Source organism: Elaeis guineensis, chromosome 5 (assembly GCF_000442705.2).
Source record: "Elaeis guineensis isolate ETL-2024a chromosome 5, EG11, whole genome shotgun sequence".
Classification (NCBI taxonomy): Eukaryota; Viridiplantae; Streptophyta; class Magnoliopsida; order Arecales; family Arecaceae; genus Elaeis; species Elaeis guineensis.
In genome coordinates this window covers 78,873,211-78,895,901 of record NC_025997.2, presented here as the reverse complement: position 1 = coordinate 78,895,901, position 22,691 = coordinate 78,873,211, and positions in this window count along the sequence as shown.

Sequence of the window (22,691 nt, the reverse complement as noted above, 5' to 3'; positions counted from 1 at the left end):
GCGCTTTTTCTTTTGTGGGCCTTGAGACCCCTGGAGAGCATTCATACTGCTTCGGCGTCTATTCCTAAAAAAAAAAAATCAATCAAAAATCGATGATGGGGTGAAAAGGAAGAAGTGACACGCAAAAAAAAAAAAAAAAGAGAGAGAGAGAAGAGAAGAGAAAAAGAAGAAGGATGGGAGAAAAGAAGAGGAAAGAAAAGATGGAATACTCACAGGATCCTGGAGACTCAAGCCAATGTTGAACAAAAACTGCTCCTTCAGAAGGTTGGGAAGGGAAGGAGCAGAATAGCCAAGAAGCTTCCGGGCGGCTTGAAGATCGTCCTCCTCCAGGCTGGGAGCCCGACGGACAGAGTCCCTCAGAGAGCCCCAAGGGGGCAGGCCCAGCCTCAAAGTCGGGCAGTGGACAAAGAGGTACTTCCCCTTTCAGTTGTGGATTGAAGAGGGAGCACCGTTCAGCAACCCCTTCTTGCCAAACTGGAGGGAGAAATACCACCAGTCCTTTGTCGAGGGATGACGTTTGAAGGTGTAGAAATACCTAAACAAAGAGAGGGATGGTTGAACTTCGACTACGTGGCAAAGGGAGAGAAACCCTATCAAAAACCTAAAGGAATTCGACATAACTGAAGCTAAAGAAATATCTAAGAAACGAAAGAGGGCAACGACGAAGGGTGGAAGCGACAACCGGAGCCCGACACGGAAGGCCTCCTGATACAGGTAGAAACGACCTGGTGGGGGAGTGCTAGCCCGATCGGAGGGACCAGGAAGCTTCAGATCGTACTCCGGAGGAACTCTATACTGAACCCTTATCAGTAGGAGTTCATCCAGAGTCAGAGAGCAGGGAATGGCACCCAGCGCAAAAATCGGGCGAAGCCCAGCCCCAGATGCGGATTCGTCTGCAGTGTGGGGGTTCTAGGGGGCTGAGGCGGACGAACTCCCGGAATCGCTAGAGGTGGAGGTGCCGGAAGACATTTCAAATGAGGACCCTAAAAATCTCAGAGAAATCGGGCGAAACAAGAGGTGAAAGATTTGCGGAGAACCAAACCAAAGGAGGGCGACAGGAGAAAAATGGAGGAAAAGGGGCACCCGAATGGCAAGAAGGGGAACAAAGTTCTGGGACCAACCTAAGTCGCTCTGAAAGATGCAGAAGGTGCGAGGACAGGGATGACTCGAAGGACGCCTAGGGCCAAGGTAGATGCCAAGGAGGGTCAGGGCTCTCGAAGAAAAGGCGGACACCGACAGAACTTTCAAATGGAATGAGGCTCCTAAAGGCGAAAAGGCGGGTTTAAATAGACCCTGGGATCCGGCGCCATAATGATCGCGAATCCCCCCAGGCCGACCCGCACTAGCCACGTGTCCCACTCACCGCGGCGGGCGGCTAAAAGTGGCTGACAACTGACAGAGTCATTACTGCATCGTACCTGGGCCAGCGCTCCGGCGGGAATTCTGAAAGGTCCCTTCGGTTCGCCTCGATTTGAAAAAGCTCCAGCACGCCCGCATTAAATGCCAGAATATCTGAGAACGATCGTGCACGGGATTCAAGGGGACAACTTCGGCTGTGAAAACTTCTCTGTACTTTCTTTATTCAAAACTCGAACTCGGAAGTAGGGGGACTGGTGTTGGGTATAAAATACCCCCCCAGCCGAAGTTCATGACAGGAGTGACCCTCCAAGGGTCCTACCAACGCCCGACCTTCGATGATATCTTTCCGAACCTCTCCGATGGCCGAGCCTCTGCAACGTTCCCGAGCTCTGCCGACGGATGAACCTCCACCAGTGGGGGCCGGACTCACCACGACGAGCGGACTCCACCCAAGTTCATTGGTGGTCGACCACCTGGAAGACTCCGTCCGAACTCCCACGGGAGCCGGACTTCATCCCCGACTTCAGCCGCAAGAAGACTTCGCTCGGACTCCTACGGGAGCCAAATCTCGTCTCTGACTCCGGCTGCAGGAAGACTCCGTCCGGACTCCCACAGGAGCCGGACTTTATCCCCGACTTCAGCCGCAAGAAGACTTCGTCCGGACTTCTATGGGAGCCGGACTTCATCCCCGACTTCAGCGGCAGGAAGACTTCGTCCGACTCCTACGGGAGTTGGACTTCGTCCCCGACTTCAGCGGTAAGAAGACTTTGCCCGGACTCCTACGGGAGCCGGACCCCACCCCCAACTTCAATTGCAGGTAGACTTCGTCCGGACTCCTATGGGAGCCGGACCTCGTCCCCAACTCTGGCTGTAGGAAGGCCTCGTCCGGACTCCTACGGGAGCCGGATCTCGTCCCCGACTCCGGCTGCAGGCAGACTTCGTCTGGACTCCTACGGGAGCCAGACTTCACCCACGACTTCAATCATAGGTAGACTTCGTCCGGACTCCTACGGGAGCCGGACTCCGCCCGCGACTTCAATCATAGGTAAGCTTCATCCAGACTCCTACGGGAGTCGGACTTCGCCCCCCAACTTCAATTGCAGGTAGATTTCGCCCGAACTCCTACGGGAGCCAAATCTCATCTCCGACTCCGGCCACAGGAAGACTTCTACAGGAAGACTTCGTCCGGACTCCCACGGGAGCTGGACTTCGTCCCCGACTTTAGCCACAAGAAGACTCCATCCGGACTCCCACGGGAGCCAGACTTCATCCCCGACTTCAGCCGCAAGAAGACTCCATCCGGACTCCCACGGGAGCCGGACTTCATCCCCGACTTCAGCCGCAAGAAGACTCCGTCCGGACTCCTACGGGAGCCGGACTTCGTCCCCGACTTCAACCGCAAGGAGACTTCGTCCGGACTCCTACGGGAGCCAGACTTCGTCCCCGACTTCAACCACGAGAAGACTCTGCCCGGACTCCTGCGGGAGCCAGATCTCATCTCCGACTTCAGCTGCAGGAAGACTCCGCCCGGACTCCTATGGGAGCCAGACTTCGCCTCTGACTTTAATTGCAAGCAAACCTCGCCCGGACTCCTACGGGAGCCAGATCTCATCTCTGACTTTGACTGAAGGAAGACTTCGTCCGGACTCATACGGGAGCCAGACTCCGAGCTTCTCTCAGACGAGTAGTTAGCCACCTCTCTCCCAGACACTCCAGCCAAACTTCGGTAGACAAGCCTGGACCTCCTGGCGGGCCGCAGTGACGGCCACGACTCTGCTCCACTTCCTACAGCAGATTTCATGCAGCTCCATCACTCCCTGGCAGGCCGTATTAACGGCCATGATACTGCTCCACTTCCTGTGATGGATTCCATGTGGCTCCATCACTCCCTGGCAGACCACCATAATGACCATGATTCTACTCCACTTCCTGTGATGGATACCGCATGGTTCCTCCACCCTCTGACAAGTCACGACAACGGACGTCGCTCCACTCCCCGCAACAGACTCCACGTGGCATGTCCCAGTGATGGCCACGATCCCACTCCACTATTCTTCGCAACAAACTCCTCCTGACCCTGGGCAGTCTACCGCCAGACGGTTACAGACATCGCTATCAGTCTGTTGCCCCCTCCGTTTATAAAAGGGGGACCCCAGATACGTTATTCTCTAAGCTCTAATTTCTATCCCAAAACTCTGCTAAAATTTTCGTTCGAGCACTCCATTCTTGTTGAGGTAGAGAACTGACTTGAGCGTCGGAGGGTCTTGCCGGAGCAACCCCAACTCCGGTTTAGACTTGTTTTGCAGGTCCCAGTGGCGACCGCGACTCCCTCGACTCCAGCTTCTCCAGTGCAGGCGGATTTTTGCACCAACAAGTCCTATACACAAACAATAGGGTTTTTAGATAATTTTGAAAAACAAAATGATAAAATTTTGAAGAGAAATTTTAGGGGCAGATTTCTTATTGAATAAGGTCTTTGAGATAATAGAAATTATATTTTTGATTTTCATATGAATAAAAATAAATTTCTCAAGGACTGCTATGCGAAACAAAAAATAGTGCAGAATGCAAAACTTAATCCAATCCTAGGGCTTTGATACCAAATTTGATGTGGGACGAGTATGTAGATAAAGATACAACTAACTTATTCTTTCTTTTCAGTAATTAAATAATAAACAATAGCAAATCTAACAAGATCTAAACTTTCAAAGAAAAAAAGTATTGATTAAAGTAGGTGGATCTTCTTAGTATGTATAGCTGTCCTTTTAATTTTAAGAATCTAGGATCGAAGGTGATTGAGAAATCTTCTTTTTGATTAGGCTTCACAATTTAGATTCAGATCTAAAAAATTCAAGAAGATAAATTTTACTGACCAACAATAACGATCTCCTCAATAGATTTATGAAGATTCAGCTCAGATGATCACTCGATTCGACCTTAGAGAAGTTAGGTTACTGCAGGCGGTTGCAATCCCAATCCATGGTAGAACTTCATGAATCCAGCATTAAGGCACCTTCAGGCATAAATCCGGATCGACGTCTCAGATAGTAGTTGGTGTGTGGAGAGGTGGTGATTTTTTTTTTTTGATCTTGGTGCATTGATGAGTTCAGGCATAGAGAGGAAAACTCAGAAGAAGAGAGGAAGAAACCAAGAGGAGGAAGAGGATCTCTAGATTGGAGAAGAAAGAAATAGTTCTAATTTCTTTTTCATTCCATCCTTTCTTTAGTCTAAAGCCTTGTGGGCTTTTATAGACTGAATAAATCCTATCCAACAGTTTAATTTCAAACCTAGATAAGATAGCAAATTTTTGACTTCAAATCTAGAGACTTATCTAAAAAAATTATAATAAACTAAAATAACATAAAATAAATTCAAAAATAAATAAAAAAATTTCAAATCCACATGTCAGCTTCAGGTTGCTGATCTACGTCGTCTTCATTGATAGACCTAAAATTTGGGCTTGGATGCGGTTTCTTGATTCGGGTGGTGCCAACACAATTCCTCCTTTCGATCTTCTTCATGGTGCATGCTAGAGAATTGGGACTCTCCTTTGGGCAGTATCAGGGGTCCATCAAGTCTCCAACTTGGGTGGTGATGCATGCAGTGCAGAGGTGGCATCCAAGTAGCACATATGGCAGTCTGAAATAGTAGCTGCTAACATACTAAAAATAATAACTTATTAAAGTATGAGAACTCTTATTAATGTAATTAGGCCTGGCTTAGTCAAGCCAGATGGTGGCTTACGAACTTATGTCTGCACCATCTTCTTGCATGGCAAGTATCCAATTTAGATCATTTTTAGCTTCTTCTATGTATTTAGGTTCAATTTATGAAACAAAAGTAAGGTAATCATGAATTTCTTTAAAAGTGGATATAGTTCTTACCCCCTATGAAGGATCACCAATTAAAAGGTCTTTAGGATGATTGTGAGCATACCTCCATTTTTTGGATAGATCATCATGTTGTTTGTTTATACCTTCATCTTTGTTTTCTTTATGATCATCATCTTTAGAATCTCCCTCTTCACCATAATTGGATTTATCCTTTAGGCTGAGTTTCTTTACTACTTTTTTTAAGCTTCCTGCATTATCATCAAGATTATCTTTCTTTCTCGAGGATAAATTGTTAGTCTCATCATTGATTACATGAATAGACGCCTCAACAACTAAGGTACATTTATTGAAGACTCCATATGTCTTGCTAGATGTGGAGTATCCAGGAAAGATATCCTTATCTGACTGAGCATCAAATTTTTTTAGATTATCTTTTACATTATTTAGAATGAAACATCTATATTCAAAAATATTGAAATAACTAATATTTGGTTTTCTTCCTTTCCAAAGTTCATAGTGTTGATATGCGTAGGCGATTTCATGCATGTATTTCAAAATTTTTTCAAAAAAATTACAGTGAAAGACAACTAGATTAATCAAATTAATCTAACATGCATAAGATCTAATCATCAAATCAACCTACTCTAGAATCTATGACATGTTATGTTACATATAAAATTTGAAATAATCTGAAGAAAAAATCAGCATGCATGCATATGAGCAGTAGATCATATCTATTTCTAATCTGAGTTCAGAACTCTATACCAGATCATGGGTCAATGATCTCCACTGCTGAGAGATATGATGGAGAGAATTCTTGCTTGTTTCTCACAGCTGCATATGCATTCGGCCTCTATAAGAAATCCACTTGAAGCTCCGATCTGATCAATCTTCTCGGGAGTGCTAGCTCATGTGAAGACCTTCTTCGTGGCTGATTTGGATCCTTTCTTCAAATCTTTGAAATCTTTCCAGAAGTAGAAGATAGACTTCTAGAGGAGATGAAGAGGTAAAAGAAAAATGAAAAAGAAAATAATTTTTTTCTAATTTATTTCCTTCTCCCAAACCCTTAAGACCAAAAATTTAAAATTTAGATTTTTGCACACACCCCAAGAGAGAGGATCCTCCTCTCTATTTTTTACATCATGAATCAGTCCAAACTTCTACCATATGAAGAACTCTCTTCTGGTATCTTACACATATAAAAGAAACCATGAAAGCTCCTTTTATAGGCATGTAAGGAGGTGGGGTAAAGAGTCCTAATGATCATGGACTCTTACAGGATTTTGCCTCCCTTCACAATTCCATATTCAAAAATATGCCAAAAAATATGAAATGCCCCTTTCCATATTTTTTTATAGTAAATTAGTTCTCTAAATAATCTCTCATAAAAAATTTTCTCAAAATGTTATACATATAAGAAGAAAAAAAATTATTGTCATGGAGAGGTTGATTTGGATGAGAATAGATTCTCCTGATAAGAAATATTTTGAAATCTAATTTTAGAATTTTTTTTATCAAAACTAAATTAGATTTAGATATACGATAGATAAGAAAAAGGACTCTTTAGTGTGAAAAAATCTCATACAAAATAATTTTGTGTGTGGAGATATATGGTGTGCAATCTGGGCTGGCACAGGGAGAAGAGTCCTATTCCAATAAGGACTCTAAGTTTTCTTATTTGAATCTAAACCAAATCACATCTGGTTTAGTCCAAATAAAATATATGAAACTCAATATAATTAGGCTCATTAATTTTTAATCAAATTTTAATTAAATTAAGAATTGATTGAATCAAACTCCTGATTAAATTAGAGATAACTCTCCCTTAGCAATTAGATCATCTCATAACCTAATCGGGTCAAACCTAATTGAATCAAATTCAATTAGATTTTGTTTAAGCCTCTTTATTCAATCAAATTAAATTAATCAATAATTTAATTATTAATTAATTTTTTATTAATTTATTAATACTTAGTGAATTAATTTTGTGATAGCCCAAAACAAAAGAAAAAAAAAATAGAGTATGCAAAACCGGGAAGAAGACTCCCGGTAGGAGTCTTCTTCTCCGGTGAAACCCAAGCGAATCAGGAATCCTAGGACCCCTCGGAGTCCTAAGACTCTCTATAAGAAGACCCCCTCTCTTTAGAATCGATCCATAGGTCTCCTCCCTCTCTCCTTCTCTCTGATTTTCTCGAATTAGAGCCGCGGACACCGTCCGATTTCTCACCGTAATTGCTCACCGACGAGGTCTCCGGAGGCTGAGGTAAGTTTTCCTCTTCCTCCCCTCTTTCTTCTCCTTCCTCCCATGCTCCTGTGCATGGCTGCCGGCGATGAGTATCGCCGATCTTTCGATCGGGAAAGACGCCCTGTTTTTGGGCCTTTTTCCTTGGATTTTCCGGCACCGGCGATCGGAAGTGATCGCCGGCCATGTCTCCTCCGTGACCGGGGGAGTGGCCCCCATCGGTCGCCGGCCTCCACCGCGGCGGCCGTGGCCCGAACGGCCGGTCAAGGCCAGAGGACTATCGTCCTCTGTTCCGGCACGGGAAGAACCAAGAAAAAGAAGAAAAGAAGAAAAAGAAGAAAAAGAAAAAGAAGAAAAAAAAAAGAAAAGAGAAAGAAGGAAAAAGAGAAAAAAAAAGGAAAGAAAAAGAAAAAAAAAAGAAGAAAAAAAAAGAAACGAAGAAAAAGAAAAGAAAAGAAAAGAAAAAATAATAATAATAATAATAAATATATATATATATATATTTATATATATATAAGTAAGTAAATAAATAAATAAATAAATAAATAAATAAATAAAAATTGAAATTGATGAGAGAGAGAGTTTCTCTCTCTTCTTTCAGACTGAACCCTGACTTTCTCTATCTGGAATTGGATTTTCTCTCTCTACTTTCTCTCTCAAAAATTTTCTCTCTCTAGCTTGTTTCTCTCTCTTGATAAATTTCTCTCTCTAAAATTATCCTTCTAGGATTAGCATAGGGGAAGGCTTCATCTGATGATTCTGATCGAGTTTAGAGACGAGTCTGATTTTAAGTGAGATTTTGATTTTGGGATTTGTAAGATTTAATTTTGAATTAAAATTAATAAAAAAATATAATTTTGGATAATAGGCACGGAAGAATCTCCTAGAAGTTAGTTGATCCGTTCATTCAGTGCTCCGTGAAAGGTAAGTAATGAATCATCTTCTCGAGATATTCCATATTTATTCTGAAAATAAATAATTATTCTCTGAAATTATGCATGATTTATGAAATTATATTTTGAAAGAAAAGTATTTTTGAAATGTTATGGTATATTGATTTATGCACATGTTTAGTGAAAGATTATGATATATATTGTGGTACTAAGTGTTTTTGATATAGATCGGATTTATGCTCTCAGCCTAACTATGTTTCAGTGGGCCCGCCAATGGGGATTATACGTTGGTACTTTGTGGACCCTGCCAGTGGAGGTTGTGCGCTGGTATTTGTGGACCCTGCCAGTGGGGGTTGTGCGCTGGTATTTCTGGACCCTGCTAGTGGGGGTTGTGCGCTGGTATTCTGTGGACCCCGCCAATGGGGGTTAAACGTTGGTCATAGTCGAGGCTGTTGAATTACGAGTGTTTTGAAATCGAATCGAATTTATGATTATATTATATGTGAATATTTGAAATTATTGGATTTGCATTAAATCAGCATGAAATATATTTTTATGTTTATTTGCAATATTATTCTTAAAAATTATAATATCTGAAATATCTGGTTGAGATATTTGTTACTTACTGGGCTGTCTAGCTCATTACCTTTCTTTCTATTTTTCAGATTCAGACAATTAATTTCGAGCGTGGGAAGAAATATTGGGTCAGAGCTTTTAGAGGCAAGATTTAGCATTGTTAACTTCATTGAACTTAGATCTATTGTCTTTATTATTTTAGTAAAAAAAAATTTTATTGGATGTAAGACATTTGATTTAATTACTTGAATTAAAGTTGAATAATAATTATTTAAATTTATTCCACTGCGATGCATTGATATCGTGATGAGATGCCTTGCATGCTTATGGATAGAGTTCTTCATGAGTATGCGGCGGTTGCCGCGACCCTCGATTCACAAATCTCGGGTCGGGGGCGTGATAATTAATATGGTATCAGAGCATAAGTGGATAAATTATGACACATAGAATTTGACATAGTATGAGTGTAGGTGGGTAAACATTAAGAATATTGGGACGTTAGAGTATGAACACCATAATAAACCCATCCTAACAAATAGATAAATGAATCCAATAAGGTTTTACTACTTCAAGGTTATCATGCCTCCCCGTAGAATGACAAGAACAAGAGTTTATTTATTTGAAGCAAAAGGGTATGAGTGTGACTGAATATGAAGCAAAATTTACAGAGTTAGCAAAATTTGCTCCGAGATTAGTGGATGGTGAGCAAGAACGTGTTCACAAGTTTGAGATGGGACTGAGAACTGAGATTCGAAAACAAGTGGTTCCATATGAATTGACAACTTATGCAGATGTGGCAAACAAAGCACTGATAATTGAAAGGGAAGTCAATGAAGAACGCATGGAAAAGGAAAGAAGGCAAAGAAAGAGAACACAATCAAATGATACCCAAGGGCAGAATAATAAAAACATCAAAAGATCAGCTAAGGGAGCAGTAGACAATAAGACTCAACAGATTGATGGTGAGCCGTGCTCCAGATGTGGCAAAAATCATGCAGACAAGGATTGCTATTGGAATACCGGTGCTTGTTTCAAATGTGGTCAGAAGGATCATAAAATTGCTAGCTGCCCGCTAAATACTGAAAATCAAGCTGGCAAAAGAACTCATGAAGGACAACATAAGGGTGGCGGACAGATTTCTAAAACCCAGGAAAGAGTTTATGCATTTACTCAACAGAATCCACAGGCTTCCAATACAATGGTGACAGGTATGAAAAATTTCGAGGACGAAATTTCTTTTTAGGGGTGAAGAATGTGATAGCCCAAAATAAAAGAAAAAAAAAATAGAGTATGCAAAATCGGGAAGAAGATTCCCGGTAGGAGTCTTCTTCTCCGGTGAAACCCAAGCGAATCAGGAATCCTAGGACCCCTCGGAGTCCTAGGACTCTCTATAAGAAGACCCCCTCTCTTTAGAATCGATCCATAGGTCTCCTCCCTCTCTCCTTCTCTCCGATTTCCTCGAATTAGAGCCGCGGACACCGTCTGATTTCTCGCCGTAATTGCTCGCCGGCGAGGTCTCCGGAGGCTGAGGTAAGTTTCCCTCTCCTCTCCTCTTTCTTCTCCTTCCTCCCATGCTCCTGTGCACGGCTGCCGGCGATGAGTATCGCCGATCTTTCGATCGGGAAAGACGCCTTGTTTTTGGGCCTTTTTCCTTGGATTTTCCAACACCGGCGATCGGAAGTGATCGCCGGCCATGTCTCCTCCGTGATCGGGGGAGTGGCCCCCGTCGGCCGCCGGCCTCCGCCGCGGCAGCCGTGGCCCGAACGGCCGGTCAAGACCGGAGGACTATCGTCCTCTATTCCGACACGGGAAGAACCAAGAAAAAGAAGAAAAGAAGAAAAAGAAGAAAAAGAAAAAGAAGAAAAAAAAAAGAAAAGAGAAAGAAGGAAAAAGAGAAAAAAAAAAAGGAAAGAAAAAGAAAAAAAAAAGAAGAAAAAAAAAGAAACGAAGAAAAAGAAAAGAAAAGAAAAGAAAAAATAATAATAATAATAAATATATATATATATATATTTATATATATATAAGTAAGTAAATAAATAAATAAATAAATAAAAAAATTGAAATTGGTGAGAGAGAGAGAGTTTCTCTCTCTTCTTTCAGACTGAACCCTGACTTTCTCTATCTAGAATTGGATTTTCTCTCTCTACTTTCTCTCTCTAAAATTTTCTCTCTCTAGCTTGTTTCTCTCTCTTGATAGATTTCTCTCTCTAAAATTATCCTTCTAGGATTAGCATAGGGGAAGGCTTCATCTGATGATTCTGATCGAGTTTAGAGACGAGTTTGATTTTAAGCGAGATTTTGATTTTGGGATTTGTTAGATTTAATTTTGAATTAAAATTAATAAAAAAATATAATTTTGGATAATAGGCACGGAAGAATCTCCTAGAAGTTAGTCGATCCGTTCATTCAGTGCTCCGTGAAAGGTAAGTAATGAATCATCTTCTCGAGATATTCTATATTTATTCTGAAAATAAATAATTATTCTCTGAAATTATGCATGATTTATGAAATTATGTTTTGAAAGAAAAGTGCTTTTGAAATGTTATGGTATATCGATTTATGCACATGTTTAGTGAAAGATTATGATATATATTGTGGTACTAAGTATTTTTGATATAGATCGGATTTATGCTCTCAGCCTAACTATGTTTCAGTGGGCCCCGCCAATGGAGATTATACGTTGGTACTTTGTGGACCCTGCCAGTGGGGGTTGTGCGCTGGTATTTGTGGACCCTGCCAGTGGGGGTTGTGCGCTGGTATTTCTGGACCCTGCCAGTGGGGGTTGTGCGCTGGTATTATGTGGACCCCGTCAATGGGGGTTAAACGTTGGTCATAGTCGAGGCTGTTGAGTTACGAGTGTTTTGAAATCGAATCGGATTTATGATTATATTATATGTGAATATTTGAAATTATTGGATTTGCATTAAATCAGCATGAAATATATTTTTATGTTTATTTGCAATATTATTCTTGAAAATTATATAATATCTGAAATATCTGGTTGAGATATTTGTTACTTACTGGGCTGTCTAGCTCATTACCTTTCTTTCTATTTTTCAGATTCAGACAATTAATTTCGAGCGTGGGAAGAAATATTGGGTCAGAGCTTTTAGAGGCGATATTTAGCATTGTTAACTTCATTGAACTTAGATCTATTGTCTTTATTGTTTTAGTAAAAAAAAAATTTATTGGATGTAAGACATTTGATTTAATTACTTGAATTAAAGTTGAATAATAATTATTTAAATTTATTCTGCTGCGATGCATTGATATCGTAATGAGATGCCTTGCATACTTATGGAGAGAGTTCTTCATGAGTATGCGGCGGTTGCCGCGACCCTCGATTCACAAATCTCGAGTCGGGGGTGTGACAATTAATATGGTATCAGAGCATAAGTGGATAAATTATGACACATAGAATTTGACATAGTATGAGTGTAGGTGGGTAAACATTAGGAATATTGGGACGTTAGAGTATGAACACCATAATAAACCCATCCTAACAAATAGATAAATGAATCCAATAAGGTTTTACTACTACAAGGTTATCATACCTCCCCGTAGAATGACAAGAACAAGAGTTTATTTATTTGAAGCAAAAGGGTATGAGTGTGACTGAATATGAAGCAAAATTTACAGAGTTAGCAAAATTTGCTCCGAGATTAGTGGATGGTGAGCAAGAACGTGTTCACAAGTTTGAGATGGGACTGAGAACTGAGATTCGAAAACAAGTGGTTCCATATGAATTGACAACTTATGCAGATGTGGTAAACAAAGCACTGATAATTGAAAGGGAAGTCAATGAAGAACGCATGGAAAAGGAAAGAAGGCAAAGAAAGAGAACACAATCAAATGATACCTAAGGGCAGAATAATAAAAACATCAAAAGATCAGCTAAGGGAGCAGTAGACAATAAGACTCAACAGATTGATGGTGAGCCATGCTCCAGATGTGGCAAAAATCATGCAGACAAGGATTGCTATTGGAATACCGGTGCTTGTTTCAAATGTGGTCAGAAGGATCATAAAATTGCTAGCTGCCCGCTAAATACTGAAAATCAAGCTGGCAAAAGAACTCATGAAGGACAACATAAGGGTGGCGGACAGATTTCTAAAATCCAGGGAAGAGTTTATGCGTTTACTCAACAGAATCCACAGGCTTCCAATACAATGGTGACAGGTATGAAAAATTTCGAGGACGAAATTTCTTTCTAGGGGTGAAGAATGTGATAGCCCAAAACAAAAGAAAAAAAAAATAGAGTATGCAAAATCGGGAAGAAGACTCCCGGTAGGAGTCTTCTTCTCCGGTGAAACCCAAGCGAATCAGGAATCCTAGGACCTCTCGGAGTCCTAGGACTCTCTATAAGAAGACCCCCTCTCTTTAGAATTGATCCATAGGTCTCCTCCCTCTCTCCTTCTCTCCGATTTCCTCGAATTAGAGCCACGGACACCATCCGATTTCTCGCCGTAATTGCTCGCCGGCGAGGTCTTCGGAGGCTGAGGTAAGTTTCCCTCTTCCTCCCCTCTTTCTTCTCCTTCCTCCCATGCTCCTGTGCACGGCTGCCGGCGACGAGTATCACCGATCTTTCGGTCGGAAAGACGCCCTGTTTTTGGGCCTTTTTCCTTGGATTTTTCGACATCGGCGATCGAAAGTGATCGCCGGCCATGTCTCCTCCGTGACCGGGGGAGTGGCCCCCGTCGGCCGCCGGCCTCCGTCGCGGCGGTCGTGGCCCGAACGGCCGGTCAAGGCCGGAGGACTATCGTCCTCTGTTCCGGCATGGGAAGAACCAAGAAAAAGAAGAAAAGAAGAAAAAGAAGAAAAAGAAAAAGAAGAAAAAAAAAGAAAAGAGAAAGAAGGAAAAAGAGAAAAAAAAAGGAAAGAAAAAAAAAAAAAGAAGAAAAAAAAAGAAACGAAGAAAAAGAAAAGAAAAGAAAAGAAAAAAATAATAATAATAATAAATATATATATATATATATATATATATTTATATATATATAAGTAAGTAAATAAATAAATAAATAAATAAATAAATAAATAAATAAATAAAATTGAAATTGATGAGAGAGAGAGTTTCTCTCTCTTCTTTCAGACTGAACCCTGACTTTCTCTCTCTAAAATTAGATTTTCTCTCTCTACTTTCTCTCTCTAAAATTTTCTCTCTCTAGCTTGTTTCTCTCTCTTGATAGATTTCTCTCTCTAAAATTATCCTTCTAGGATTAGCATAGGGGAAGGCTTCATCTGATGATTCTGATCGAGTTTAGAGACGAGTCTGATTTTAAGCGAGATTTTGATTTTGGGATTTGTTAGATTTAATTTTGAATTAAAATTAATAAAAAAATATAATTTTGGATAATAGGCACGGAAGAATCTCCTAGAAGTTAGTCGATCCGTTCATTCAGTGCTCCGTGAAAGGTAAGTAATGAATCATCTTCTCGAGATATTCCATATTTATTCTGAAAATAAATAATTATTCTCTGAAATTATGCATGATTTATGAAATTATGTTTTGAAAGAAAAGTGCTTTTGAAATGTTATGGTATATCGATTTATGCACATGTTTAGTGAAAGATTATGATATATATTATGGTACTAAGTGTTTTTGATATAGATCGGATTTATGCTCTCAGCCTAACTATGTTTCAGTGGGCCCCGCCAATGGGGATTATACGTTGGTACTTTGTGGACCCTGCCAGTGGGGGTTGTGCGCTGGTATTTGTGGACCCTGCCAGTGGGGGTTGTGCGCTGGTATTTCTGGACCCTGCCAGTGGGGGTTGTGCGCTAGTATTCTGTGGACCCCGCCAATGGGGGTTAAACGTTGGTCATAGTCGAGGCTGTTGAATTACGAGTGTTTTGAAATCGAATCGAATTTATGATTATATTATATGTGAATATTTGAAATTATTGGATTTGCATTAAATCAGTATGAAATATATTTTTATGTTTATTTGCAACATTATTCTTGAAAATTATAATATCTGAAATATCTGGTTGAGATATTTGTTACTTACTGGGCTGTCTAGCTCATTACCTTTCTTTCTATTTTTCAGATTCAGACAATTAATTTCGAGCGTGGGAAGAAATATTGGGTCAGAGCTTTTAGAGGCAAGATTTAGCATTGTTAACTTCATTGAACTTAGATCTATTGTCTTTATTGTTTTAGTAAAAAAAAATTTTATTGGATGTAAGACATTTGATTTAATTACTTGAATTAAAGTTGAATAATAATTATTTAAATTTATTCCACTGCGATGCATTGATATCGTGATGAGATGCCTTGCATGCTTATGGAGAGAGTTCTTCATGAGTATGCGGCGGTTGCCGCGACCCTCGATTCACAAATCTTGGATCGGGGGCGTGATAAATTTATTGTAACTTTTGCATAAGGTTAACCATCAATCAAATTGACGATTAAGCCCTTGAACAATTCTCAATCATTGATCAGCTACATGATCAGTCAGAAATTTCTTTTGAGTGTGACCCCATAGGTTCAAACCTAAGTCGGTAGTATAGGAATAACTTTTTGAATCAATCGAAGTAACCATCTAGCAATGATGACCCGACATCCGGATAGGTCGAATGATGGCGAAGCAACATTCAAGAACCTATTGACGTATGGTTATCGTATAATTCATCACTTTGACCCTAATGCTCGAGGACGACCAAAGATTTAACCATCAATCTTAGATAAGTCATCCATATTATATTTTAATCTTTTTCAAATCTATCACATAGATTATTCAGGCTCAAGTTTTGCTAAATCGAAATACACTGATGCATATCTCCTACTAATTCGAAGGGATCAATCCTATCTTGACTCACGTACCGACTTGACAAGTACTTGACTATACTCAGAAATCTTTCATCACTGAATTAAAAACTCAGTTAGTCCAGCATCAAAGTACAGTGAGTTACTTGCAAGTCACCGTCGTGATCTCAGATCAGAGGGACACTTATACCCATACCCTTTGCAAGCTATCCTTGACAGCAGAGTGCTCCACAGTTGGTCATGTTCATTGACGATGTACTCGTACATCTCATCTGCATGTCATACCAGTGTCTCTACATCATTTGGTTTTGAGGATAATCAATACATATGGCACATAGTGATCTACACTTGATATCGCTATCGTCCTAATAATAGCGTATCGTTTGGTCGCAAACTAATTTAAGGACTATGCGATAAATCCTCCTTTATCGATCAAAGTAGTCCTAAGAACTTCATCACAATATAAAAGTTTGTTAAAAGATATATCCTTATGATTAAAAATATCAAATAACTTTTATTATTTATCAATTCATATACATTTATAATTAGCACAATCGTCAAATGATTGGCTTTAGGACACAATTTCCAACAACTCCCACTTGGACTAAAGTCAATCAATATAGTATCACATACCCATCTTCGATTTATCATCTTAAAACTTCTAGATACTGAGGCTTTAGTAAAATGGGTTGGTCACGTTCTCCTTTCTGTCGATCTTCTAAAGATTGACGTCACCTTAACAGATTTTTCGAATAAGATGGTAGCAATGTAAAATGCTTGATAAGCTAATGGGACTTTAGCTCCTTGGCATGAGCTATAGCTCCGGTGCTATACAATACAGCAGGACCATCATCGGAGGGTGCCACTCCTAGCTTGTCAGTAAACCTATACAATCACATAGCTTCCTTGCAAGCATCGAATGTTGTAATGCATCTTGCCTCGCAATTTGAATTTGGCTATATTTTTTTGCTTGGAATCTTTTCAGCAAATTGCTCCATTATTTAGGGTAAGGATGTATTCCGATACATTCTTGCTATTATTATGTCCAACTAAAAATTAGAGTCATACTCCATAAGTTTTAAGTTAGATCTCCATAACCGAGTCACCGGTCCTTAGTATTTCTCAAATACTTAAGGATGACCTTCTAGTGATTCTCACCCAGATCTTGTAAGTATCCACTTACTATCCTAATGAGTATACCATATTCGATCTCATATATAGTGTACATGATATAACAAATTCTACTTATAAACACCTTATGTATGTTGGACTGGAAAAACTTAAGCAGCCTCTTAGATCTATCTCTATAGATCTTCATCACTAGGATGAAAGATGTTTTTCTCAAAGTCCTTTATGGAAAACAATAATAACAGTGAAATCTTTTTTTCCTATAATGTAAGGAATGTCATTTCTGACTAAGAAAATTTCATTCACATACAAGATAAGAAATACACTCATAGAACTATTAACCCATTTGTATTTGCAGGGTTCTTCTTCATTCTCAACGAAGCCATACATTTTGATCACTTATCAAAATATACATTTTAACTGAAAATATTTAGCATTGCCATAAGAGAAAATATCTCATTATGGTCAATACCATAATGTTGACAATATTCTTAGGCAACTAGATGAGCTTTATAGATCTCCACCTTCTCATCTGTGCTACTCTGATCTTATCTGTGCTACTCTAATCCTATTGGAGATCCACTTACACTCTATGGGCATTACCCCTTCGAGTGGATCAACAAGTGTCCATACATCACTGACTTTCATGGACTCCATTTCGGACCTATGGCTTCAAGCCATTATTCAGAGTCGAACCTCTGCATGGCATCCATGTAGGTGATCAAATCCTTGTTGTTCTCACCGAGTTCAACAGGATCACATCCCAAAATTAGATATCGAAGTATCTATCTGATGGACGTGGTACTATACCAGATCTCCTTAATGGTGCGTCTACAATTAGTTCCGAGTTTGATCTGATCAAATTCGATTCTATGGATTTACTAGATTGTGTCGGCTCTTTTACCTATCGAACTTCATAAGTTCTACATTAAAGGCATCAGTACCTTCACTAAGGTACTCTTTTTTTGAAAGAAATACCAAACAACTCATGTTCTTTAGCATGATAGAAGTTATATCCTCTAGATTCTTTGGGGTTACCCTACAAAATAATACATATAGGATCGAGATCCAAGCTAATCGATCTGTAAATACTCTACATAAAACAAACACTCCCAAATCCCAAGGTAAGAAAGTATCGGCTTATGCCTAGTCCATATCTCATATGGAGTCATTGTGACTGATTAATTCAGAATCCACTTCAGAACATAACAAGTAGTCTTAAGAGCATAACCTTAAAAGGAGACTGACAGACTTTTAAACCTCATCATGGATCAAACTATGTCTAACAAAGTTGATTCCAACAGGAGAGAATCCTATTCTCTTCTAGATATGTCAAAACTTACCGGAAGGGCATTCTCCTCTTTGGTCTGATCGAAGAGTTTCAATGCTCTTCTTAGTTTATTTCTCTATCTTATTATGAAATTGTTTGAATATTTCAAATAATATAAATTTATGGTAAATATATTTGTAGATCCGATACATCAGTATATATCAAATTCAAACATCATTGGCTCATTCACCTTTTCCAGCAAAAGGTGATTTGGTCATCTTACTAAAGAAATAGGATTAACAGATTGACAATGATTCATAATCATTGACTTCAAAAATTATTTTCTGTTGATCTTATTCTTGTTTAATGATCGAGCCTAAATTGCCAAAGATAAGCTTTCATGACATTATCTACTTCAAGGAGTTTATTTAATTGTGTACAATATACTAACAGGCTATGACTATTCACAAATATCATTTTTTAGTGATCCACATGATTTTGACATCATTTATAATGAAATCAAAAAAATCATTAGACAATAGTGACAATCACTAAAATAATATTGTTAGAATTGAAAATAAGCACAAGAATTTCTAAAATCAGGATTGGAACATAACTTCCAACTCTAATATTCAGAAATCTTTTGCAATTTTCAAACTTTCTACTAACCTGAAGTCGTTGCAACAATTCACATGGACTTTCGATATCCAATATCTAGGTAGTAGTATCACAGATAGAGAAATCACAAGGTATTATCATATAAATATCTTGTTCAGCAATCCTTTGCTGATTTCTCTTTTTTAGTCTATTCGGATCAAGAGTCTCTGCCAGACCAAGTTAATCTTAGACTCTTTTGTCAGTTTGGACTCATTAGCCCAAGCACGACTCTTTTGCATCTTTTTTTTCTTTTTCTTTCTTAAAGAATTATTGCTTTACTAAAGACATATCTTCAGAGGTATGAAAGAACTCCTTTAATATTTGAAAAAAAAATTTCCACTGAGCATCAATGAATTTACAACTAAATTCGTGTTCTTCGCTGCTCTCAAAATCCCACACAGTGATATGATCATTTAGTCACTTCTGATAAGTATCTTTGATCGCATCATGTGTATTGGATATGGAAACATCAGGTGCTGAATCCATAATCATATTTAGGATCCATTCGTGCTCTAGAACTATTTGCAACTTTCGATACCAATTATCGAAGTTGGGTCTTATAAATCAATCAATGTCAAACAGTGAATGGAACAACGTACATCTAGCCATAACTGAAAGAAAAACACAAGACCTCTATGTTTATGAATTGATTAAGCCTAAAGATTTGGACTTTAGTCTAAAGGTTCTCCCACTATTTTAGTCAAATTGGTAGCCTCTACCTCCAATCCGAAAAATTACCTTAATTCCTTAGCGGATACTAGAATCCACACAGACTGCATACAAGTTCGAGGATGGCTCGATCAACCCATATGCATCTATAGATAGATTCTCAACCAATTGCTTCTCTAAATAATTTTTAGCAATTAATTTTACCTCAAATTTTATTTCAGTAGGCGATGGGCCTCCACTGAAAGTTTTGGTTAGGTCAAATCATTAACATGAACCTACTCAGTATTTTTCACTAATGAATAATCAGGCCTGAGGATGGCTCGATCAACCCAACCATCATCAGATAGCACAACAGAGTCATCACATAATGAATGATAATTCCATTATTCAAAGAGAACACCAGACGGATGGTGCTCGCAATGTCAATCAGAAATAATGGATCCATTATCATTCACCTTAATGGGAGGCTATGATCTAGTTATCCCCATAACTAGCTCAATTTATGCACCTAACAATTTAGAAGATTTAATCAATTTAAAAAAGAGATGAGAAGAGATCAACCAGTAAACCACAATCCTCCCACTGACTTTACTAAGTCATTGAATTGGATCAGGATCATGCTGGTTGAAATGACACCTAGATCAGTCACACTGATCAACCTTAATGTCATGGGTCAACTTGAATCACTTAGCGGTCTAATCAAGACATAATCCATCAAATTGGCTAGATAAGTGAGATCGATGGGAGGATCTACTAAGCTTGCCTTAGACACCATCGAAATGACCAGGTAAGCCGCTCCCAATTAAAAACCACCGGTCGAAATACCGAACTTATCTTAGACACCAATTAGTTAATTAGTTTCAATTGGACCAACCTAATAATTTGGATTCAATCACTGAGCCATAATCAAGATCTATTTGGTCTATCAAAGATATGGACTTGACTATCTATAACTATTGTATTAGTTCTAAAAAAATCTTGATTTTAATCTAATTCAATATTTTGTTAGATTTAATCAATTTTTCTAGTTAGTCCATTAACTCTTTGATTATAACCTTAGGTCTAATCCAATTAAGAGGACTTGATCTAAGCTAACCCATGCCCCCATGTTTTATGCGAATGTCATTAGATCTTAAATCATAATTCTAGATCTAATCGATTCTATACTTAATTCTCAATTATGTTTCGCATCAACATGGTTAAGGTTTTGAAAATAATTTTCACATGTAAATCACAAAATCTTTTAGATCAAATCTAAATTTTTTATAATTTTAAATTAAAATAATTTTGATTAAACAAGATTAGATGTAACTAACTTCTTCATAACTTGCATTACATACAACAGCACCTAGGGTTTCAAGATCTAGAGTTTTGCAAGAAAGTAAGTTTTCTCCTTTCACTTTCTTCTTCATGGGATCAATCACATGGCACCCCTACACGCCATAAGAGCATCTCATCAAATGGAAAGAGAGGGCCTTTAAATCCTTCTTGCTCCTATGATCGAACGGCCTGGTGATCAACCCAATCCAAGTACTTGCAAATTGGATCATCTAATCTAATCACATATCATATATGTATGAATTTAGATCTAATCTAAATTATATCAGATCTTTTTATAATCTTAGATCATATCTAAATTAGATCATAAATATTATATGTATGATATAAAATCTGATTTTATCAAGGATCGACACAAACTAGGATAACCTTTCACTGTAAGGGGTAACCCTACAGCAGGACAACCTTATGTCAGTTTGTATGATCAACCATTAATTAAATTTAGATCAAAATATCATATATCAGATCTAAATAAAATTAATATTTAGATTTAATATGTACATAAATCATGTCATAACGAACCTAGGCTCTGATACCACTGTTGGGATGCGTAGGCGATTTCATGCATGTATTTTAAAATTTTTTTGAAAAAATTATAGTGAAAGATTACTAGATTAATTAAATTAATCTAATATATATATGATCTAATCATTAAATCAACCTACTCTAGGATCTATGACATGTTATGTTACATATAAAATCTGAAATAATCTGAAGATAAAATCAGCATGCATGCATATGAGCAGTAGATCACATCTACTTCTAATCTGAGTTCAGAACTCCATATCTGATCATGGATCGATGATCTCTACTACTGAGAGATATGATAGAGAGGATCCTTGCTTATTGCTCATAGCCGCACATACATCCGGTCTCTATAAAAAATCCACTTGAAGTCCCAATCTGATCGATCTTCTCGGGAGTGCTAGCTCACGTGAAGACCTTCTTCTTGACTGATCTAGATCTTTATTTCAAATCTTTGAAATCTTTTTAAAGATTGAAGATAGACTTCTAGAGAAGATAAAGAGGTGATAGAAATATGGAGAAAAAAATATTTTTTTTCCAATTTATTTCCTTCTCCCAAACCCTTAGGACTAAAAATCTGAAATTCAAATTTTTGTGCCCACCCCAAGAGAGAGGACCCTCCTCTCTATTTTTTATACCATAAATCATACCCAAACTTCTACCACATGAAGAGCTCTCTTCTAGTATCTTATACACATAAAAGAAACTACAAAACCCCCTTTTATAGATATGTAAGGAGGCAAGGTGAAGAGTCCTAATGATCCTGGACTCTTATAGGATTCTACCTCCCTTCACAATTCCACATCCAAAAATATACCAAAAAAAATTGGACACCCCTTCCCATATTTTTTTAAGGTAAATAAGTTCCCTACTAATCTATCATAAAAAATCTTCTCAAAATATCATATATATAAGGAGAAAGAAATTTATTGGCATGGAGAGGTTGATCTAGATGAGAACAGATTCTCCTGATAAAGAATATTTTAAAATCTAATTTCAAAATCTTTCTTTTATCAAAACTAAATTAGATTTGAATGTGAGATAGATAAGAGAGAGAACTTTTTAGTGTACAAAAATCTCACACAAAATAATTTTGCGTGTGGAGATATATGGCATGCAATCTGATTTGGCACAGAGAAAAGAGTCCTATTCCAATAAGGACTCTAAGTTTCCTTATTTGAATCCAAACCAAATCACATCTGGTTTAGCCCAAATAAAATATATAAAATCTAATCTAATTAAGCTCATAAATTTTGAATCAAATTTTAATCAAATTAAAAATTGATTAAATCAAAATTCTGATCAAATCAGGGATAATTCTTCCTTAGCGATTAAATCATCTCATAACCTAATCGGGTCAAACCTAATTAAATCAAATTCAATTAGATTTTGTTTAATCATTTTTGCTAAATTAAATTAAGCTAATCAATAATCT